The sequence below is a fragment of the Rutidosis leptorrhynchoides genome, chromosome 2 (assembly GCF_046630445.1).
Source record: "Rutidosis leptorrhynchoides isolate AG116_Rl617_1_P2 chromosome 2, CSIRO_AGI_Rlap_v1, whole genome shotgun sequence".
Classification (NCBI taxonomy): Eukaryota; Viridiplantae; Streptophyta; class Magnoliopsida; order Asterales; family Asteraceae; genus Rutidosis; species Rutidosis leptorrhynchoides.
This window is the reverse complement of record NC_092334.1, coordinates 494,956,921-494,980,848: the sequence shown is the minus strand read 5'-3', so window position 1 is coordinate 494,980,848 and position 23,928 is coordinate 494,956,921.

Here is a 23,928-nt window from a genome sequence, read left to right as displayed (position 1 = left end):
TTGAGTGATTTAAGTGGCCACAGTTTCGTATTGAACTTGAATTTATGAAACTAAACAGAAAAGGTATAGGTTTATAGTCAGAAATACAAGTTACAAGTCGTTTTTGAAAGAGGTAGTCATTTCCGCGAAAGAACGACATCTTGATGACTGTTTTGTAAAACATACTTTCACTTTGAGTTTAACCATGATTTTTGGATATGGTTTCATGTTCATAAGAAAAATCATTTTCCCAGAAGTATAGCTTTTAAATCAAAGTTTTTCATAGTTTTTAATTATCCAAACCAAAACAGCCCCCGGTTGTAACTACGACGGCGTAAATCCGGTTTTATGGTGTTTATCGTGTTTCCGGGTTTTAAATCATTAAGTTAGCATATCATATAGATATAGATCATGTGTATAGTTGATTTTAAAAGTGTAGTTAGAAGGATTAATTTTATTTGCGAACAAGTTTAGAATTAACTAAACTATGTTCTAGTGATTACTAGTTTACCACTTCGAATATGATAGCTTTTTATGTATGAATCGAATGATGTTATGAACATCATTACTACCTTAAGTTCCTTGGATAAACCTACTGGAAAAGAGAAAAATGGATCTAGCTTCAACGGATCCTTGGATGGCTCGAAGTTCTTGAAGCAGAATCATGACACGAAAACAAGTTCAAGTAAGATCATCACTTGAAATAAGATTGTTATAGTTATAGAAATTGAATTAAAGTTTGAATATGATTATTACCTTGTATTAGAAAGATAACCTACTGTAAGTAACAAAGGTTTCTTGATCTTGGATGATTACTTGGAATAGATTTAGAAAACTTGGAAGTAAACTTGCAATCTTGGAAGTATTCTTGATTTTATGAAACTAGAACTTTTGGAATTTATGAAGAACACTTAGAACTTGAAGATAGAACTTGAGAGAGATCAATTAGATGAAGAAAATTGAAGAATGAAAGTGTTTGTAGGTGTTTTTGGTCGTTGGTGTATGGATTAGATATAAAGAATATGTAATTTTGTTTTCATGTAAATAAGTCATGAATGATTACTCATATTTTTGTAATTTTATGAGATATTTCATGCTAGTTACCAAATGATGGTTCCCACATGTGTTAGGTGACTCACATGGGCTGCTAAGAGCTGATCATTGGAGTGTATATACCAATAGTACATACATCTAAAAGCTGTGTATTGTACGAGTACGAATACGGGTGCATACGAGTAGATTTGTTGATGAAACTGAACGAGGATGTAATTGTACGCATTTTTGTTAAGTAGAAGTATTTTGATAAGTGTCTTGAAAACTTTTAAAAGTGTATGAATACATATTAAAACACTATATGTATATACATTTTAACTGAGTCGTTAAGTCATCGTTAGTCGTTACATGTAAATGTTGTTTTGAAACCTTTAGGTTAACGATCTTCTTAAATGTTGTTAACCCAATGTTTATAATATCAAATGAGATTTTTAAATTATTATATTATCATGATATTATGATGTACGAATTACTCTTAATATGATCTATATACATTAAATGTCGTTACAACGATAATCGTTACATATATGTCTCGTTTCAAAATCATTAAGTTAGTAGTCTTATTTTTACATATGTAGTTCATTGTTAATACACTTAATGATATATTTACTTATCATTTAACATAATTAACCAAGTGTATCAATATCTTAATATGATTCATATGTACCTAGTAAGACGTTATAACGATAATCGTTATATATATTGTTTTCGAGTTTCTTAATTTAATAGTCTCATTTTTATGTATATAACTCATTGTTAAAATACCTAATGAGATACATACTTATAATAAAATCATGTTAACTATATATATAACCATATATATGTCATCGTATAGTTTTTACAAGTTTTAACGTTCGTGAATCACCGGTCAACTTGGGTGGTCATTTGTCTATATGAAACCTATTCCAATTAATCAAGTCTTAATAAGTTTGATTGCTTAACATGTTAGAAACACTTAATCATGTAAATATAGTTTTCATTAAACATATAATCATAGAAAGGTTCGGAAAAGTTCGGGTCACTACAGTACCTACCCGTTAAATAAATTTCGTCCCGAAATTTTAAGCTGTTGAAAGTGTTGACGAATCTTCTAGAAATATATGCGGGTATATCTTCTTCATCTGATCTTCACGCTCCCAGGTGAACTCGGGTCCTCTACGAGCATTCCATCGAACCTTAACAATCGGTATCTTGTTTTGTTTAAGTCTCTTAACTTCACGATCCATTATTTCGACGGGTTCTTCAATGAATTGAAGTTTTTCATTGATTTGGATTTCGTCCAACGGAATAGTGAGATCTTCTTTAGCAAAACATTTCTTCAAATTTGAGACGTGAAAAGTGTTATGTACAGTCGTGAGTTGTTGAGGTAGCTCCAGTTGGTAAGCTACTGGTCCGACACGATCTATAATCTTGAATGGTCCAATGTACATTGGATTTAGTTTCCCCCGTTTACCAAATCGAACAACGCCTTTCCAAGGTGAAACCTTAAGCATGACCATTTCTCCAATTTCAAACTCTATATCTTTTCTTTTACTGTCCGCGTAGCTCTTTTGTCGACTCTGGGCGGTTTTCAATCTTTGTTGAATTTGGATGATTTTCTCGGTAGTTTCTTGTATTATCTCCGGACCCGTAATCTGTCTATCCCCCACTTCATTCCAACAAATCGGAGACCTGCACTTTCTACCACAAAGTGCCTCAAACGGCGCCATCTCAATACTAGAATGATAACTGTTGTTGTAGGAAAATTCTGCTAACGGTAGGTGTCGATCCCAACTGTTTCCGAAATCAATAACACATGCTCGTAGCATGTCTTCAAGCGTTTGTATCATCCTTTCGCTCTGCCCATCAGTTTGTGGATGATAGGCAGTACTCATGTCTAGACGAGTTCCTAATGCTTGCTGTAATGTCTGTCAGAATCTTGAAATAAATCTGCCATCCTTATCAGAGATAATAGAGATTGGTATTCCATGTCTGGAGACGACTTCCTTCAAATACAGTCATGCTAACTTATCCATCTTGTCATCTTCTCTTATTGGCAGGAAGTGTGCTAATTTGGTGAGACGATCAACTATTACCCAAATAGTATCAAAACCACTTGCAGTCCTTGGTAATTTAGTGATGAAATCCATGGTAATGTTTTCCCATTTCCATTCAGGGATTTCGGGTTGTTGAAGTAGACCTGATGGTTTCTGATGCTCAGCTTTGACCTTAGAACACGTCAAACATTCTCCTACGTATTTAGCAACATCGGCTTTCATACCCGGCCACCAAAAATGTTTCTTGAGATCCTTGTACATCTTCCCCGTTCCAGGATGTATTGAGTATCTGGTTTTATGAGCTTCTCTAAGTACCATTTCTCTCATATCTCCAAATTTTGGTACCCAAATCCTTTCAGCCCTATACCGGGTTCCGTCTTCCCGAATATTAAGATGCTTCTCCGATCCTTTGGGTATTTCATCCTTTAAATTTCCCTCTTTTAAAACTCCTTGTTGTGCCTCCTTTATTTGAATAGTAAGGTTATTGTGAATCATTATATTCATAGATTTTACTCGAATGGGTTCTCTGTCCTTCCTGCTCAAGGCGTCGGCTACCACATTTGCCTTCCCCGAGTGGTAACGAATCTCAAAGTCGTAATCATTCAACAATTCAATCCACCTACGCTGCCTCATATTCAGTTGTTTTTGATTAAATATGTGTTGAAGACTGTTGTGGTCGGTATATATAATACTTTTGACCCCATATAAGTAGTGCCTCCAAGTCTTTAATGCAAAAACAACCGCGCCTAATTTCAAATCATGCGTCGTATAATTTTGTTCGTGAATCTTCAATTGTCTAGACGCATAAGCAATCACCTTCGTTCGTTGCATTAATACACAACCGAGACCTTGCTTTAATGCGTCACAATAAATCACAAAATCATCATTCCCTTCAGGCAATGACAATATAGGTGCCGTAGTTAGCTTTTTCTTCAATAAATGAAACGCTTTCTCTTGTTCATCCTTCCATTCAAATTTCTTCCCTTTATGCGTTAATGCAGTCAAGGGTTTTACTATTCTGGAAAAGTCTTGGATGAACCTTCTATAGTAACCAGCTAGTCCTAAAAACTGGCGTATGTGTTTCGGAGTTTTCGGGGTTTCCCACTTTTCAACAGTTTCTATCTTTGTCGGATCTACCTTAATACCTTCTTTGTTCACTATGTGACCGAGGAATTGAACTTCTTCCAACCAAAATGCACACTTTGAAAATTTAGCGTACAATTCTTCCTTCCTCAATACTTCTAACACCTTTCTCAAATGTTCACCGTGTTCTTGGTCATTCTTTGAGTAAATAAGTATGTCATCAATGAAAACAATGACAAACTTGTCACGGTATGGTCCACACACTCGGTTCATAAGGTCCATGAACACAGCTGGTGCATTAGTTAAACCAAACGGCATGACCATAAACTCGTAATGACCGTAACGTGTTCTGAAAGCTGTCTTTGGAATATCATCTTCTTTTACCCGCATTTGATGATACTCGGAACGTAAGTCAATCTTTGAATAAACAGACGAGCCTTGTAGTAGATCAAATAAGTCGTCGATTCTCGGTAGTGTGTAGCGGTTCTTGATGGTAAGTTTATTCAACTCTCGGTAGTCGATACATAACCTGAATGTACCATCTTTCTTCTTGACAAACAAAACAGGAGCTCCCCACAGTGATGTGCTTGGTCGAATGAAACCACGCTCTAAAAGTTCTTGTAATTGTCTTTGTAGTTCTTTCATCTCACTGGGTGCGAGTCTGTAAGGAGCACGAGCTATTGGTGCAGCTCCTGGTATAAGATCTATTTGAAATTCAACGGATCGATGTGAGGGTAATCCCGGTAATTCTTTCGGAAATACATCGGGAAATTCTTTTGAGACGGGAACATCATTGATGCTTTTTTCTTCAGTTTGTACTTTCTCGACGTGTGCTAGAACAGCATAGCAACCTTTTCTTATTAGTTTTTGTGCCTTCAAATTACTAATAAGATGTAGCTTCGTGTTGCCCTTTTCTCCGTATACCATTAAGGGTTTTCCTTTTTCTCGTATAATGCAAATTGCATTTTTGTAACAAACAATCTCTGCTTTCACTTCTTTCAACCAGTCCATACTGATTATCACATCAAAACTCCCTAACTCTACTGGTATCAAGTCAATCTTAAATGTTTCGTTAACCAGTTTAATTTCTCGATTCCGACATATATTATCTGCTGAAATTAATTTACCATTTGCTAATTCGAGTAAAAATTTACTATCCAATGGCGTCAATGGACAACTTAATTTAGCACAAAAATCTCTACTCATATAGCTTCTATCCGCACCCGAATCAAATAAAACGTAAGCAGATTTATTGTCAATAAGAAACGTACCCGTAACAAGCTCCGGGTCTTCCTATGCCTCTGCCGCATTAATATTGAAAACTCTTCTGCGGCCTTGTCCATTCGTGTTCTCCTGGTTCGGGTAATATATAATAATGTGGCCCGGTTTTCCACATTTATAACAAACTACATTGGCATAACTTGCTCCGACACTACTTGGTCCGCCATTACTCATTCCGACACCATTTGTTCCTTTCGTTCTGTTAACCCCTGGTCTGTAGACCTCACACTTCACTGCGCTATGACCATTTCTTTTACACTTGTTGCAAAATTTGGTGCAGAACCCCGAGTGATACTTTTCACACCTTTGGCATAGCTGCTTCTGATTGTTATTGTTGTTGCGGTTATTATTGTTGTTAAGATGATTGTTGTAGTTGCCGTTGTTGGGCCATTTGTTGTAGTTGCGATTGATGTTGCGATTGTTAGGATAGTTGTTGCGATTATTGTTGTAATTGCTGTTGTTGTATTGGTGATTCTTATCACCGTTTTCCTCCCACTTTCTTTTGACTTGCTTTACATTGGCCTCTTCAGCAGTCTGTTCTTTAATTGTTTCTTCAATCTGGTTCACTAGTTTGTGAGCCATTCTACATGCCTGTTGTATGGAGGCGGGCTCGTGTGAACTTATATCTTCTTGGATTCTTTCCGATAATCCTTTCACAAACGCGTCGATCTTCTCTTCCTCATCTTCGAACGCTCCAGGACACAATAGGTATAATTCTGTGAATCATCTTTCGTACGTGGTAATATCAAATCCTTGGGTTCGTAACCCTCTAAGTTCTGTCTTGAGCTTATTGACCTTGGTTCTGGGACGGTACTTCTCGTTCATCAAGTGCTTGAATGCTGACCACGGTAGTGCGTAAGCATCATCTTGTCCCACTTGCTCTAGATAGGTATTCCACCATGTTAACACAGAACCTGTGAAGGTATGCGTAGCGTACTTCACTTTGTCCTCTTCAGTACACTTACTTATGGCAAACACCGATTCGACCTTCTCGGTCCACCGTTTCAATCCGATTGGTCCTTCGGTTCCATCAAATTCCAAAGGTTTGCAGGCAGTGAATTCTTTGTAGGTGCATCCTACACGATTTCCTGTACTGCTAGATCCAAGGTTATTGTTGGTATGTAGCACGGCCTGTACTGCGGCTATGTTTGAAGCAAGAAAGGCACGAAATTCCTCTTCACTCATATTCAAGGTGTGTCGAGTAGTCAGTGCCATTTCTTTCAAAATAGTCAAATGAAACGAGTTAATCATATAGAATATCAAGAGTAGTCAATAGTATTTCGTAGCGTATTATGAACTTATTTATAAAAGCTATTTCTTCATATTAGCATTTTATACTCTTTAATTCGGGTAGTACCTACCCGTTAAGTTCATACTTAGTAGCTAACATACCATTTCAACTACTACAATTCTATATGAAAAACTAATCACAAAAAAATATATATCATATTCAAACCTTTATACAATAACTTGCAAACTTACAATACCGCTATTTTACATATAGCATGAAATATAGCACATAAAACTTTGATACAAAGTAGTTGCGAAGATAATTCTAGTTAATAAATAAGGCGTTCAGCAAAGGCAACAAAGACACGTAATTCATACGTCCAGAAACAAGTCATGCATTCTGGTTTTACTAATACCACTTCCCATCCTTGGTCTTGTGGACCGTAACCGTTGTGACCGATAGTATGAGAACGTGTTGTAACGTCGTCAAAAGGATGAAGGTTACGTAATGACCAACAGTCTCGTAATAACCTAAAAACCTCATTTCTTACCCCAATTACCGACTCCGTCACTTGTGGGAACGTTTTGTTTAATAGTTGTAGCCCGATGTTCTTGTTCTCACTTTGGTGAGAAGCGAACATTACTAACCCGTAAGCATAACATACTTCTTTATATTGCATGTTAGCCGCTTTTTCTAAATTACGAAGTCCTATATTCGGATATATTGAGTCAAAATAATTTCTTAACCCGTTGCGTAAAATAGCATTTGGGTTCCCCGCAATATATGCGTCAAAGTAAACACATCGTAACTTATGGATTTCCCAATGTGATATCCCCCATCTTTCGAACAAAAGCCTTTTATAAATCAAGGCATTCTTGGAACGTTCTTCGAATGTCTTACAAACTGATTTTGCCATAAATAGTTGTGCCGAGGAATTCTGACCGACTCTAGACAAGATTTCATCAATCATGTCTCCGGGTAAGTCTTCTAAAATATTGGGTTGTATATCCATTTTGTGTTTTTATACTGTAAACCAAACAAGAGTTAGATTCATAAAAGATACTTACTAATACAAGCAATTTTTACATATATCATAAAGCATAAGCACACTATATTACATATATTACACCACACGAATACAACTATCTTATTCTGACTCGCTCGTTTCTTCTTCTTCGGTTTTGGTTCGTTTTGCCAAGTTTATAGGGATATATGATGTTCCCCTAATACGAGCTGTCGTTTTCCACATTGGTTTAGAAAAACCTGGTGGTTTAGAGGTTCCCGGGTTATTGTCACAACTTAAGAAATACGGGTGTTGACGATACATATAAAGTTCATCGGGTTTGGAATCAAATTTCGCTATTTTTATGCCCTTTCTCTTATCGTTCTCTTTTGCCTTATTAAATTTTATTGGGGTAATTTCTATAACATCATCGGAATCCTTGTCGGGATCCGATTCATCGGAGAATTGGTAATCCTCCCAATACTTTGCTTCCTTGGCGGAAACACCATTGACCATAATTAACTTTGGTCGGTTGGTTGAGGATTTTCTTCTACTTAACCGTTTTATTATTTCCCCCACTGGTTCTATTTCTTCTTCCAGTTCCGATTCTTCTTCCGGTTCTGATTCTTCTTCCGGTTCCGACTCTTCTTCCGGTTCCTCTTCGGGAACTTGTGAATCAGTCCACGAATCATTCCAATTTACATTTGACTCTTCATTATTATTAGGTGAGTCAATGGGACTTGTTTTAGAGGTAGACATCTATCACATAATATCAAACACGTTAAGAGATTAACATATCACATAATATTCACATGTTAAAAATATATAGTTTCCAACAAAATTTGTTAAGCAATCATTTTTCAAGTAAACACGGTCGAAGTCCAGACTCACTAATGCATCCTAACAAACTGGATAAGACATACTAATGCAAAATTCTGGTTCTCTAAGACCAACGCTCGGATACCAACTGAAATGTCCAGTTCTTATTGATTAAAAACATTCCATATTAATTGATTTCGTTGCGAGGTTTTGACCTCTATATGAGACATTTTTCAAAGACTGCATTCATTTTAAAACAAACCATAACCTTTATTTCATCAATAAAGGTTTAAAACGCTCTACGTAGATTATCAAATAATGATAATCTAAAATATCATGGTTACACGCGACCATTACATAATGGTTTACAATACAAATATGTTACAACGAAATAAGTTTCTTGAATGCAGTTTTTACACAATATCATACAAGCATGGACTCCAAATCTCGTCCTTATTTAAGTATGCGATAGCGGAAGCTCTTAATAATCACCTGAGAATAAACATGCTTAAAACGTCAACAAAAATGTTGGTGAGTTATAGGCTTAACCTATATATTATCAAATCATAATAATAGAACACAAGATTTCATATTTCAATACACATCCCATACATAGAGATAAAAATCATTCATATGGTGAACACATTGTAACCAACATTAACAAGATGCATATTTAAGAATATCACCATCATTCCGGGACACCCTTCGGATATGATATAAATTTCGAAGTACTAAAGCATCCGGTACTTTGGATGGGGTTTGTTAGGCCCAATAGATCTATCTTTAGGATTCACGTCAATTAGGGTGTCTGTTCCCTAATTCTTAGATTACCAGACTTAATAAAAAGGGGCATATTCGATTTCAATAATTCAACCATAGAATGTAGTTTCACATACTTGTGTCTATTTTGTAAATCATTTATAAAACCTGCATGTATTCTCATCCCAAAAATATTAGATTTTAAAAGTGGGACTATAACTCACTTTCACAGATTTTTTTTACTTCGTCGGGAAGTAATACTTGGCCGCTGGTCAATTCACGAACCTATAACAAATATGTACATATATATCAAAGTATGTTCAAAATATATTTACAACACTTTTAATACATTTTGATGTTTTAAGTTTATTAAGTCAGCTGTCCTCGTTAGTAACCTACAACTAGTTGTCCACAGTTAGATGTACAGAAATAAATCGATATATATTATCTTGAATCAATCCACGACCCAGTGTATACATATCTCAGTATTGATTACAACTCAAACTATATATATTTTAGAATCAACCTCAACCCTGTATAGCTAACTCCAACATTCACATATAGAGTGTCTATGGTTGTTCCGAAATATATATAGATGTGTCGACATGATAGGTCAAAACATTGTATACGTGTCTATGGTATCTCAAGATTACATAATATACAATACAAGTTGATTAAGTTATGGTTGGAATAGATTTGTTACCAATTTTCACGTAACTAAAATGAGTAGTTTTTACCAATTTTGTTTTGCTCGCCATTTCTTCGTTTCTAATCCGTTTTGAGTGATTTAAGTGGTCACGGTTTCGTATTGAACTTGAATTTATGAAACTAAATAGAAAAGGTATAGGTTTATAGTCAGAAATACAAGTTACAAGTCGTTTTTGAAAGAGGTAGTCATTTCCATCGAAAGAACGACATCTTGATGACTGTTTTGTAAAACATACTTTCACTTTGAGTTTAACCATGATTTTTGGATATGGTTTCATGTTCATAAGAAAAATAATTTTCCCAGAAGTATAGCTTTTAAATCAAAGTTTTTCATAGTTTTTCATAGTTTTTAATTATCCAAACCAAAACAGCCCCCGGTTGTAACTACGACGGCGTAAATCCGGTTTTATGGTGTTTATCGTGTTTCCGGGTTTTAAATCATTAAGTTAGCATATCATATAGATATAGATCATGTGTATAGTTGATTTTAAAAGTGTAGTTAGAAGGATTAATTTTATTTGCGAACAAGTTTAGAATTAACTAAACTATGTTCTAGTGATTACTAGTTTACCACTTCGAATATGATAGCTTTTTATGTATGAATCGAATGATGTTATGAACATCATTACTACCTTAAGTTCCTTGGATAAACCTACTAGAAAATAGAAAAATGGATCTAGATTCAACGGATCCTTGGATGGCTCGAAGTTCTTGAAGCAGAATCATGACACGAAAACAAGTTCAAGTAAGATCATCACTTGAAATAAGATTGTTATAGTTATAGAAATTGAATTAAAGTTTGAATATGATTATTACCTTGTATTAGAAATATAACCTACTGTAAGTAACAAAGGTTTCTTGATCTTGGATGATTACTTGGAATGGATTTAGAAAACTTGGAAGTAAACTTGCAATCTTGGAAGTATTCTTGATTTTATGAAACTAGAACTTTTGGAATTTATGAAGAACACTTAGAACTTGAAGATAAAACTTGAGAGAGATCAATTAGATGAATAAAATTGAAGAATGAAAGTGTTTGTAGGTGTTTTTGGTCGTTGGTGTATGGATTAGATATAAAGGATATGTAATTTTGTTTTCATGTAAATAAGTCATGAATGATTACTCATATTTTTGTAATTTTATGAGATATTTCATGCTAGTTGCCAAATGATGGTTCCCATATGTGTTAGGTGACTCACATGGGCTGCTAAGAGCTGATCATTGGAGTGTATATACTAATAGTACATACATCTAAAAGCTGTGTATTGTACGAGTACGAATACGGGTGCATACGAGTAGATTTATTGATGAAACTGAACGAGGATGTAATTGTACGCATTTTTGTTAAGTAGAAGTATTTTGATAAGTGTCTTGAAGACTTTTAAAAGTGTATGAATACATATTAAAACACTACATGTATATACATTTTAACTGAGTCGTTAAGTCATCGTTAGTCGTTACATGTAAATGTTGTTTTGAAACCTTTAGGTTAACGATCTTGTTAAATGTTGTTAACCCAATGTTTATAATATCAAATGAGATTTTTAAATTATTATATTATCATGATATTATGATGTACGAATATCTCTTAATATGATCTATATACATTAAATGTCGTTACAACGATAATCGTTACATATATGTCTCGTTTCAAAATCATTAAGTTAGTAGTCTTATTTTTACATATGTAGTTCATTGTTAATACACTTAATGATATATTTACTTATCATTTAACATAATTAACCAAGTGTATCAATATCTTAATATGATTCATATGTACCTAGTAAGACGTTATAACGATAATCGTTATATATATCGTTTTCGAGTTTCTTAATTTAATAGTCTCATTTTTATGTATATAACTCATTGTTAAAATACCTAATGAGATACATACTTATAATAAAATCATGTTAACTATATATATAACCATATATATGTCATCGTATAGTTTTTACAAGTTTTAACGTTCGTGAATCACCGGTCAACTTGGGTGGTCATTTGTCTATATGAAACCTATTCCAATTAATCAAGTCTTAATAAGTTTGATTGCTTAACATGTTGGAAACACTTAATCATGTAAATATAGTTTTCATTAAACATATAATCATAGAAAGGTTCGGAAAAGTTCGGGTCACTACACATTACAGCAAGCATTAGGAATTCGTCTAGACATGAGTACTGCCTATCATCCACAAACTGATGGGCAGAGCGAAAGGACGATAAAAATGCTTGAAGACATGCTACGAGCATGTGTTATTGATTTCGGAAACAGTTGGGATCGACACCTTCCGTTAGCCGAATTTTCCTACAACACCAGCTACCATTCAAGCATTGAGATGGCGCCGTTTGAAGCACTTTATGGTAGAAAGTGCAGGTCTCTGATTTGTTGGAGTGAAGTGGGGGATAGATAGATTACGGGTCCAGAGATAATACAAGAAACTACCGAGAAGATCATCCAAATTCAACAGCGGTTGAAAACCGCCCAAAGTCGACAAAAGAGCTACGCTGACATTAAAAGAAAAGATATAGAATTCAAAATTGGAGAGATGGTCATGCTTAAAGTTGCACCTTGGGAAGGTGTTGTTCGATTTGGTAAACGAGGAAAATTAAATCCGAGGTATATTGGACCATTCAAGATTATTGATCGTGTCGGACCAGTAGCTTACCGACTTGAGTTACCTCAACAACTCGCGGCTGTCATAACACTTTCCATGTCTCGAATTTGAAGAAATTTTTTGCTAAAGAAGATCTCACTATTTCATTAGAAGAAATCCAAATCAACGAAAAACTTCAATTCATCGAAGAACCCGTCGAAATAATGCATCGTGAGGTTAAAAGACTTAAGCAAAACAAGATACCAATTGTTAAGGTTCGATGGAATGCTCGTAGAGGACCCGAGTTCACCTAGGAATGAGAAGATCAGATGAAGAAGAAATACCCGCACTTATTTTCAAAAGATACGTCAACACCTTCAACTGCTTAAAATTTCAGGACGAAATTTATTTAACGGGTAGGTACTGTAGTGACCCGAACTTTTCCATGTTTATATATATTAAATGAAATTGATATTTACATGATTAAGTGTTTCCAACATGTTAAGCAATTAAACTTGTTAATACTTGATTAATTGAAATAGGTTTCATATAGACAATTGACCACCCAAGTTGACCGGTGATTCACGAACGTTAAAACTTGTAAAAACTATATGATGACATATATATGTATATATATATATATATATATATATATATATATATATATATATATATATATATATATATATATATATAACTAATATGATAAATGATAAGTAAACATATCATTAAGTGTATTAATAATGAACTTCATAGGTAAAAACAAGACTACTAACTTAATGATTTCGAAACGAGACATATATGTAACAATTATCGTTGTAACAACATTTAACTGTATATATATCATACTAAGATATATTATATATCATAATATCATGATAATGTAATAATTTAACATCTATTTAGATATAATAAATAATGGGTTAACAACATTTAACAAGATCGTTAACCTAAAGGTTTCAAAACAACACTTACATGTAACGACTAACGATGACTTAACGACTCAGTTAAAATGTATTTACATGTAGTGTTTTAATATGTATTCATACACTTTTGAAAGACTTCAAGACACTTATCAAAGTACTTCTACTTAACAAAAATGCTTACAATTACATCCTCATTCATTTTCATCAACAATTCTACTCGTATGCACTCGTATTTGTACTCGTACAATACACAGCTTCTAAATGTATTCACTATTGGTATATACACTCCAATAATTAGCTCTTAGCAGCCCATGTGAGTCACCTAACCATGTGGGAACCATCATTTAACATCTAGCATGAAATATCTCACAAAATAACAAACTAATGGAGCCTATATGATGTATGAAAGTTCACGTGAATGGAAGGGTACACAAACACATTCATTTTCAATTTTTCTTGAATCAAATTACTCTCTCTCAAGTGTTCTTACTTTGTTCTAAGTGTTCTTCATCATCTTCAATAAAATCTAGCTCAAGCTAGTTTATAAATCCATACATAAACCAAGTTATAAAACAACTACTCAAGAACACACCAACAACACTTCCAAGTTTGCTAGCTTACTTCCAATCTTGCAAATCCACTTTGGGTGATCATCCAACCTCAAGAAATCTTTCTTATTTACAGTAAGATATCTTTCTAATAAAAGGTAATACTCATATTCAAACTTTGATTCAATTCCTATAACTATAACAATCTTATTTTTAGTAGAAATCTTACTTGAACTTATTTTCGTGTCATGATTCTACTTCAAGAACTTTCAAGCCATCCAAGGATCCTTTGAAGCTAGATCTATTTTTCTCATTTCTAGTAAGTTTATCCACAAAACCTGAGGTAGTAATGATGTTCATAACATCATTCGATTCATATATATATATATAACTACCTTATTCGAAGGTTTAAACTTGTAATCACTAGAACATAGTTTAGTTAATTCTAAACTTGTTCGCAAACAAAAGTTAATCCTTCTAACTTGACTTTTAAAATCAACTAAACACATGTTCTATATCTATATGATATGATAACTTAATGATTTAAAACTTGAAAACATGAAAAATACCGTAAAACCGGATATACGCCGTCGTAGTAACACCGCGGGCTGTTTTGGGTTAGTTAATTAAAAACTATGTTAAACTTTGATTTAAAAGTTGTTCTTATGGGAAAATGATTTTTCTTATGAACATGAAACTATATCCAAAAATCATGGTTAAACTCAAAGTGGAAGTATGTTTTCCAAAATGGTCATCTAGACGTCATTCTTTCGACTGAAATGACTACCTTTAAAAAAATGACTTGTAACCTATATTTCTGACTATAAACTTATACCTTTTCTATTTAGATTCATAAACTTAAGTTCAATATGAAACCATAGCAACTTGAAACACTCAAAACGGATTTAAAACGAAGAAGTTATGGGTAAAACAAGATTGGATAATTTTTCTTGTTGTAGCTACGTGAAAATTGGTAACAAAACTATATTAATCATATCCTAGCTAACTCATATTGTATTATACATGTATTCTAATATATTATGTAATCTTGGGATACCATAGACACGTATGCAAATGTTTTGACATATCATATCGACCCATGTATATATATTATTTGGAACAACCATAGACACTCTATATGCAGTAATGTTGGAGTTAGCTATACAGGGTTGAGGTTGATTCCAAAAAATATATATAATTTGAGTTGTGATCTAGCCTGAGACGTTTATACACTGGGTCATGGATTTATTCAAGATAATATATATCGATTTATTTCTGTACATCTAAATGTGGACAACTAGTTGTAGATTACTAACGATGACAGCTGACTTAATAAACTTAAAACAGTAAAACGTATTAAAAATATTGTAAATATATTTTGAACATACTTTGATATATATGTACATATGTGTTATAGGTTCGTGAATCGACCAGTGGCCAAGTCTTACTTCCCGACGAAGTAAAAATCTGTGAAAGTGAGTTATAGTCCCACTTTTAAAATCTAATATTTTGGGATGAGAATACATGCAATTTTATAAATGTTTTACGAAATTGACACAAGTAAATGAAACTACATTATATGGGTGAATGATCGAAGCCGAATATGCCCCTTTTTGCTTGGTACCCTAAGAATTAGTAAACCGATCTACTAATTGACGCGAATCCTAAAGATAGATCTATTGGGCCTAACGAACCCTATCCAAAGTACCGGATGCTTTAGTACTTCGAATTCGTTTTTATCATGTCCGAAGGATTTTCCAGAATGATAGGGGATATTCTTATATACATCTTGTTAATGTCAGTTATCAGGTGTTCATCATATGAATGATTTTTATCTCTATGTATGGGATGTATATTGAAATATGAAATCTTGTGGTCTATTATTATGATTTGATAATATATAGGTTAAACCTATAACTCACCAACATTTTTGTTGACGTTTTAAGCATGTTTATTCTCAGGTGATTATTAAGAGCTTCCGTTGTTGCATACTAAAATAAGGACAAGATTTGGAGTCCATGCTTGTATGATATTGTGTAAAAACTGCATTCAAGAAAATTATTTTTGATGTAATATATTCTTATTGTAAACCATTATGTAATGGTCGTGTGTAACGGTATATTTTTGATTATCATTATTTGATAATCTACGTAATGCTTTTTAAACCTTTATCGATAAAATAAAGGTTATGGTTGTTTTAAAAATGAATGCAGTCTTTGAAAAACGTCTCATATAGAGGTCAAAACCTCGCGACGATATCAATTAATATGGAACGTTTATAATCAATATGAACGGGGCATTTCATAAAACAACTAAGCCCAACAGAAATAACCCATGTAATTATGCCACGAAAATGGATTACAGTTTAGCAATAGCAGTCTTCGAATGGTAGTAAAAGTAGAAACAGAAATTATACGCAGTCCTCATCTCAGCTCGTAATCATCTCATCTTCATTAGCTTCATCATCGATATCATTGTTTTCATGGTACATCACCTTCATCACATTCACAGATCATCATCATCATTAAGGTCACGTATCACCATCGTCTTCGACCTCATCATCATACATCGTTCTTAATCATCTTCATCCTAGACCGTAATTCATAATCATCACCATCCTCTTCATTTCACCATAATTATCAATTTAAATTATCTTGTCATCGTGGTCATCATCTTTATCAAATCATTAACGGCTCATCATCTATATAATCATCACAGCCCATCATCAAAGCTCCTTCATCATCATCTAACTCCTTTCGTTTTTAGTTTAAAAGAAACAAAAGAAATGAAGTGCAACAGTAGGTAGCGTATTACAGTTAGCAGACGGCAAAAAAAAAAAAATAGCAGCGAGAACTATACTGTTCATCTTCTTCTTCTATTGTCATCTTCATCGTGTATAGAAATAGAAATAGAGGTAAAGTGCAGCAAATATGAGGTGTTTGGTTTGTGGACTTTGTTTTCGGACAGAAAGAACCTATCAACGAAAGAAGAAGAAAAAAATGATAATGGTGATCGTATGATGGTGATAGGGAAAACGGAACAGGAAAACGATCTTTGTAGCATGAGTTCATTGTAAGTTGTTGTGAGTGGTGAGTGAATTTGAACCGAAGCAGAAAACAAGTAGTAAGTGTGTGTTCGTGGGTGGTGGGTGGTTGTAAGAGACGGCGGTTTAATGGTGGTTGGGGGTGTTGGTGGTTATGGAGATCATGGTGTTCCGGCGATGGTTGATGTTTTGAGTGGTGAAGGTGATCGAAACATATGCAGAGGGAGTGATATATTTGATCAAGTGTAATGAATGAATCATATGTATTTATAATATGAAATAGATAATGATTTATGATAAAGAACACATACAGTGATCTTTCCATGATAATTCTCACAATCACGGATTAAATTACTATTAGTCTGCCCACACCTTAACACGGGTATTGTATCGTGCCCCGTTGTAAATTAGTGTCGGATAAAAGTCCACAGAAAAATCCCAAATGTTTATTTTAATTATCTTTATTTATTTCAGTCATTATGGTATAAATTGGTCATTAATTATTTAGAATTATTAAATAAAAATTAACTCAGCTGTCCGCGCTCGATCCTGGTTAAATAATAAAAAGTGTTAAAATTTAACAATTAAATCATAAATATACTTTTAATAAGCCTATAATTTATATAACTCATTTTCGGATCACCGTTTATTTTAAAATCACATAAGTTCGAATTTAACTTGCTTAATATCAATCAGAACATCAAACGAGTATTACAATTATTTAATATTTATTATTTTTTATACCTTATTTATATATATAGATATGTTTTAAATAATAATTACTATAATATCCTATTTTTATTTTATTTTACATAATTAATTTTAATAACAACGACATATAATATTTCAAATTATAATTCCAATTATATATATATATATATATATATATATATATATATATATATATATATATATATATATATATATATATATATATATAGACACACACACACACACACACACATCTATCTACAATTAAGTGTTCATGAATCGTCGGGAATAGTCTAAGTTAAATGAATGTATGTAATTAGTTCAAAATTTTTGAGACTCAACATTACATACTTTGCTTATCGTGTCAAAATCATATAAAGATTAAGTTTAAATTTGGTCGAAAATTTCCGGGTCGTCACAATATAAGTGGAGTCACTTATCACAATATTTTCCTTCACATTTATATTTATACTCGGTACATTAGCTGATCTTATTAATCCTAGTGAGGTTCATAATTTGTCTAGGGCACAAAAATAAAAAAATTCAGCGTGTGTATCAAAGATATTTGAGTCGGTTTGTTTGTTTTCATGTTTTGTAGTATCCTTCGAGTCTTAGTTTTATTTTTGTTATCATCAAGTTATTTAGGTTTTGGTTCAGAATTCTCAAGATCAGGCTCATAGTTTGTACATTTGTCCTTTCTAAGTACAAGTTTCATCGTGGTTCTCTATTATCTCCTTTGTTAAAGACGTTTTCTATTCGAAAACATTTCCTTTTATATATAAGTATTTGTTATTTTTGCCAAAAAAATCAAGAAATAAATGGAGTTTGAAGATCTAAAATAAACTATTTATGTATATATTACTTTAAAAACACACCCTTCATCTCAAATTTATTGTTTTAAGAAGAAAACAAAACACATAGTTTAAGAAAAAGTATAAGTCACATGTATCTTCTTGTTAATTATGAAGTCTTACTCCTTACTTTTTATCATTGGGCAAATGGCCCGAAAAGGTAACATAAGTTACTCAATTTGACAATCAAGGTAACCCCCAGTTTACACAAGCCCGAAAAAGATTTCAATTTAATTTTTGGGCAAGAAAAGGATTACGTGTTAAAAAGATTTATAATTGAGGTAATTTTCGTCAAATTCATTAACGATCGTTAGTCAAACATACACGTTTGGTCCCTGAACTTTCTTAAAAAATTGCACCAAAAGTCCTCTTCACATAACCATCAACTTCACTTATCTTCATCATCTCATCACCATTGTCATCTCATCACCACCATTATCATCATCTCACCATCGTCATCATCTCATCACCGCCATCTTCATCATCTTATCACCACCATTGTCATCATCTTTTCATCATATGATCTTAATTCTATACAGGGAAAAAAAAAAGAGAGAGAGAGAAACAGAATTAGTTGTTTGCTCATGTTCATCTTCATGAAGTTAAAAATCAATTCATCAAAGTGTTGATCATTAACACTATCCGAGATCTGAAACATGATTCTAATCTGAAATCTAAACTTCGTAGATCATCAGGGAACAAATTAAGTGAATTTCATAAACAAACCTTAAACTTAAAAAACCTCAATTTTCACCACCGTTCTTCTCCGGCACCACAACCACAACCACAACCGTTTATCTTTTCCGGTGTACAAGTGAAATTTGATTGAAGTCCTCACAAATCTTGTAGGTCTGGTGCGATTGAAGTCCGATTGAAGTTCGCCTCCGAACACCAGCAACTCGGACCACCATCTCCTGCGATTGATCTATTTTATATGCATTTTGGGTGATTTTTGTAATTGGGGGTTTGATTATTTGTTTTTGTGGTAATTGTTTGAAATGAAATGTGAATTGGGGTTTGTTGTTCAATACGGACCAATAAAGTTGGGATCTTTTTGTGTTTTTGGGTTTTGATTATTATTATTGTAGAGGATATGAATTTAGATGAAATGGGATTAAAGATGATGAAAAGGTTATTGGTGCAATCTTTTAATAAATTTTAGAGATTAATTGTGTAATTTTGACTGACGATTGTTAATGAATTTCACGATGTTACATTTTTTCCGAAGTTTTTAAAATTAAAATCCTTTTCGGACATCTTTTTTGGGGTTACCTTAATTGTTAAATTTGACAACATAAACTACCTTTTCGAGCCATTTGCCCTTTATCATTATATTTTTCGTATGTGAATAAAGTGGGGACACGATAATTTTTATCACATTATTCTTATTTATTAATAAAAGTGTATAATTGATTTAGGACATCCTAAAATTAAATAATGGACAGTAGATTTAGGACGGAGAGTACATCTAAATCGTTTTAGATCACTTGGGGCATGTGACCCCTACTACATAAGGTGGACCCGCCCCTGGAACGGTTTGGTATACCGGGAACGGTTTGGTTTCTTTATGTTTGTTAGGGTAGCACATGACATTTTCTTCTCCATTACCTTTGTTAGTTCATTTTTTCATATTTAGTGAAATTGATAATTATGATTTACTATGTTAACGCTTGTTCTTGTTTAGTGAGACCGATTGTTATGTACTTTAGTTGTGCCATTTATTTGGCTAGTTTGAAGTTTTTTGTTGTATCAGTTGTATTTGTTGATATTCGAATTTAATCGGTTAATGTTAGGGTTGTTTCGCCGGAAAAGAATGAACCATCTTTAATGTTGGTTGTATTTAGTGTTTGAATTTTTATGCTTTCTGGCCGGTTTTGTATGGCTTGTGTGTAGGCTTCGGCCACTGATGTAATCTATTAGCTTGCAGCTGTTGGGTGAATTCTTTTATTTAATTTCTATGTATTCTGAAAAAGCAAAATATGGACCATTGGGACCAACTTTAATAATTATTCCGTACCATTATTTATCATTTTTGTTTGTATATTTATTTTATTTAGATCATACTACGGTAGGAAATAGGAATTAGGTAGAATAATCAAGGATATATTTTTACTGTTTAGAGAATGAATTTTTTTTTATAAAAATATGTTTATTTCTTAATAACAATAAGTAATTTCTTAATAAATTTTTTTATAAATACTATTTATATATCGACTCCTAGTAAATATAGAGGTCTTAAAAATGGCAAATGAGGTATTAAATGGTTACACTCCACCACTAGCCGCTAATAAGAACTGCCAATTTTGCGAATCAGGACCATCAAAGCAAACTTTGACAAGTTCCCATTTCGATATTTCATAGCTTGGACACGACCTAAGCAATTCCTTTAAGCGCTCGTATGCTTCATGAAAAGTTTACCGGGTAATTGTCTAAAAGATATTATTTACATATGCATATCGGAAGCTTTACTTGTTGGGTAAAACTCAAGGAATTTCTTTTTCATGGCCGCCCAAGTATTGATACTCCGGATGGGTAAGGACAAAAATGTTGCTTTATCCTTCATTGAATAAGGAAAAAGACGAAGACGTACCTCCTCATCAGTGTAACCATTTACCTGGTTTGTAGCACAAATCTCGTAGAATTCTATAAAGTGCTCGTATAGTTCCTCAAATGCCTTACCTCGGTAGGTCGACAAAATAGCAATAAGTTTATGACGGAACTCAAATCTCCGTTTATCACTGTTGATTCCTTACAGAATTAAGGATTTAATTATGACAAAACACAAGTGTAAATACTAGTGGTAATGTGCAGGCCAGCATAAGTTTATTTATTTGTAAACAACATTGTATGTTGTGTTTAATTGTTTAGTGTAATGCCTTCACTATCAGCACAAGATAGTTAAAGATTCAAGATTACTTCACGACCAACATAGGATGTATGCAGTACCAGCACGAGAATCAAATGAAGAACCAGTAACTGAAGTACCAGCAGAGGCTGGAGCAGCATACAATACTTAGACAAATCATGTTCCATTACAAGCATGATGGTTTCATGTGTTGTCTACACAAACTGACACTATTCAACAGACATCGAAGATGAAGTTAAACAGAGAAGGACACGAGTCGGCGGCTGACAAGTGACTTTACAAGACAACAATGGAATGCAGAAAATTAACCCATGCGCAGTTCATGGTTAATGCTTTGTCAACGCCTAGGAATCCAATATTCTATTTGTTGAATCAATTCGAATGTCCAAAGGGTTGTTTATGTAATTAGCTACCGAAGAAGGAAATGGGAGCCACGTGCTTCCTGCCACAGTTGTCGGCTGAGTACAAACATCCTCTGTATAAGTGGATAATAGATCAATTACACGGTTTTTAGGGCTCCTACAAATAGTTGAAACCACAATTGTATAAATTAGTGGTGTGAGTATTAAACCAATAGAGTCCATACCTTGTATAAGCTTCATTCAATTCGTTTGAAAGATATCTAAGTGTAATATGTATCAACCTTTTATCTATTCCACCAAATTATAACCGTGATTCTTTGAGATTTTATCAATAAAAGAGTATCGTTGAAAATTACTTATGACTCATTTAATTGCTTTGTAAGTAACTAGAGGGGGGTGAATAGTTACTTAATACGTTTTTAACACTTTTTCGATTGATCACCAAATTTAATTAACTATGATCAACCAATTCAACTCAAACTTGATGTGTGCGGTGTATATGTTCAAAATGATAAGTAGAGTAATGTAAAGAATATAGACACAAGGATTTATAGTGGTTCAGGTGGATGTTAACTAATCCACCTTAATCCACTCCCCGATTACACTAATCGGGATTTCTTGCTTCACTAAGCACTTTTCTCCAAACCCGGTGGAGATCCGATTTACAAGTCTTCAACTTCTTTGGTAGACAGCAAAACTAATCTTTCTATCCCTTTGAAAGACCAACTCCAACCTAGCTCAACTTGTCTTCAACTTGGACAAGTATTAATCTTCAAATAAAATTAATCAACTTCATAAGTCCTTTTAAGAAAGCAGATCACTAAGTTGAAAGGACCCGTTCATATACATTATAAACGATTCGCAATAGTTGATTACATCGCGAGGTACTTGACCTCTAAATGATACATTTTACAAACATTGCATTCGTTTTTAAAAGACAAACTTTCTTTACATCGAAAGTTGACGGCATGCATACCATTTCATAATATATCCAACTATAATTGACTTAATAATAATCTTGATGAACTCAATGACTCGAATGCAACGTCTTTTGAAATATGTCATGAATGACTCCAAGTAATGTCTCTAAAATGAGCCAATGCACAGCAGAAGATTTCTTTCACACGTGAGAATAAACATGCTTTCAAGTGTCAACCAAAAGGCTGGTGAGTTCATAAGTTTATCGTAAATAATAAAATTCATTATTTTAATAGGCCACAAGATTTAATATTCCCATTTCCCATAAACATCATGCATAAAATTCATTCATATGGATTGAACACCTGGTAATCGACCTTAACAAGTTGCATATAGAATATCCTCATCATTCCGGGACAACTTCGGACATGATAAATTCGCCATCATTCCGGGACAACTCCAGACATGATAGATTCGCCATCATTCCGGGAAAACTTCGGAAATGATAAATTCGCCATCATTCTATCATTCCGGGACAACTTCGGACATGATAAATTGGGCATATTCGATTTTGATAATTCAACCATAGAATGTAGTTTCGATTACTTGTGTCTATTTCGTAAAACAGTTATAAAAGTATTTCATGTATTCGCAGTTCAAAAATATATTTCAAAAGCATTTAATAAAGCAGTTATAAAAACGGCGCATGTATTCTCAGTCTCAAAAATGTAAAGAGTAAAAGGGATCATATGAAACTCACCATACTGTATTTTGTAGTAAAAATACATATGACGATATTGAACAAATGTAGGGTTGACCTCGGATTCACGAACCTATATCATTGATATATATATATATATATATATATATATATATATATATATATATATATATATATATATATATATATATATATATATATATATATATATATATATATATATATATATATATATATTAACACACATACTTGTAATTAAATAAATCTATATATTATTATTAATGATGTAATTGTTATATTTAATAATTTATAAGTTTCCTTATTTATTTATATATTTCCATTTTATATATCGTAATATTAATATAGTTAAGCTATGTATAATAAATTTATTTTTATGTAAGATCATTTGTTTGTAATATTAATAATTATGATAATA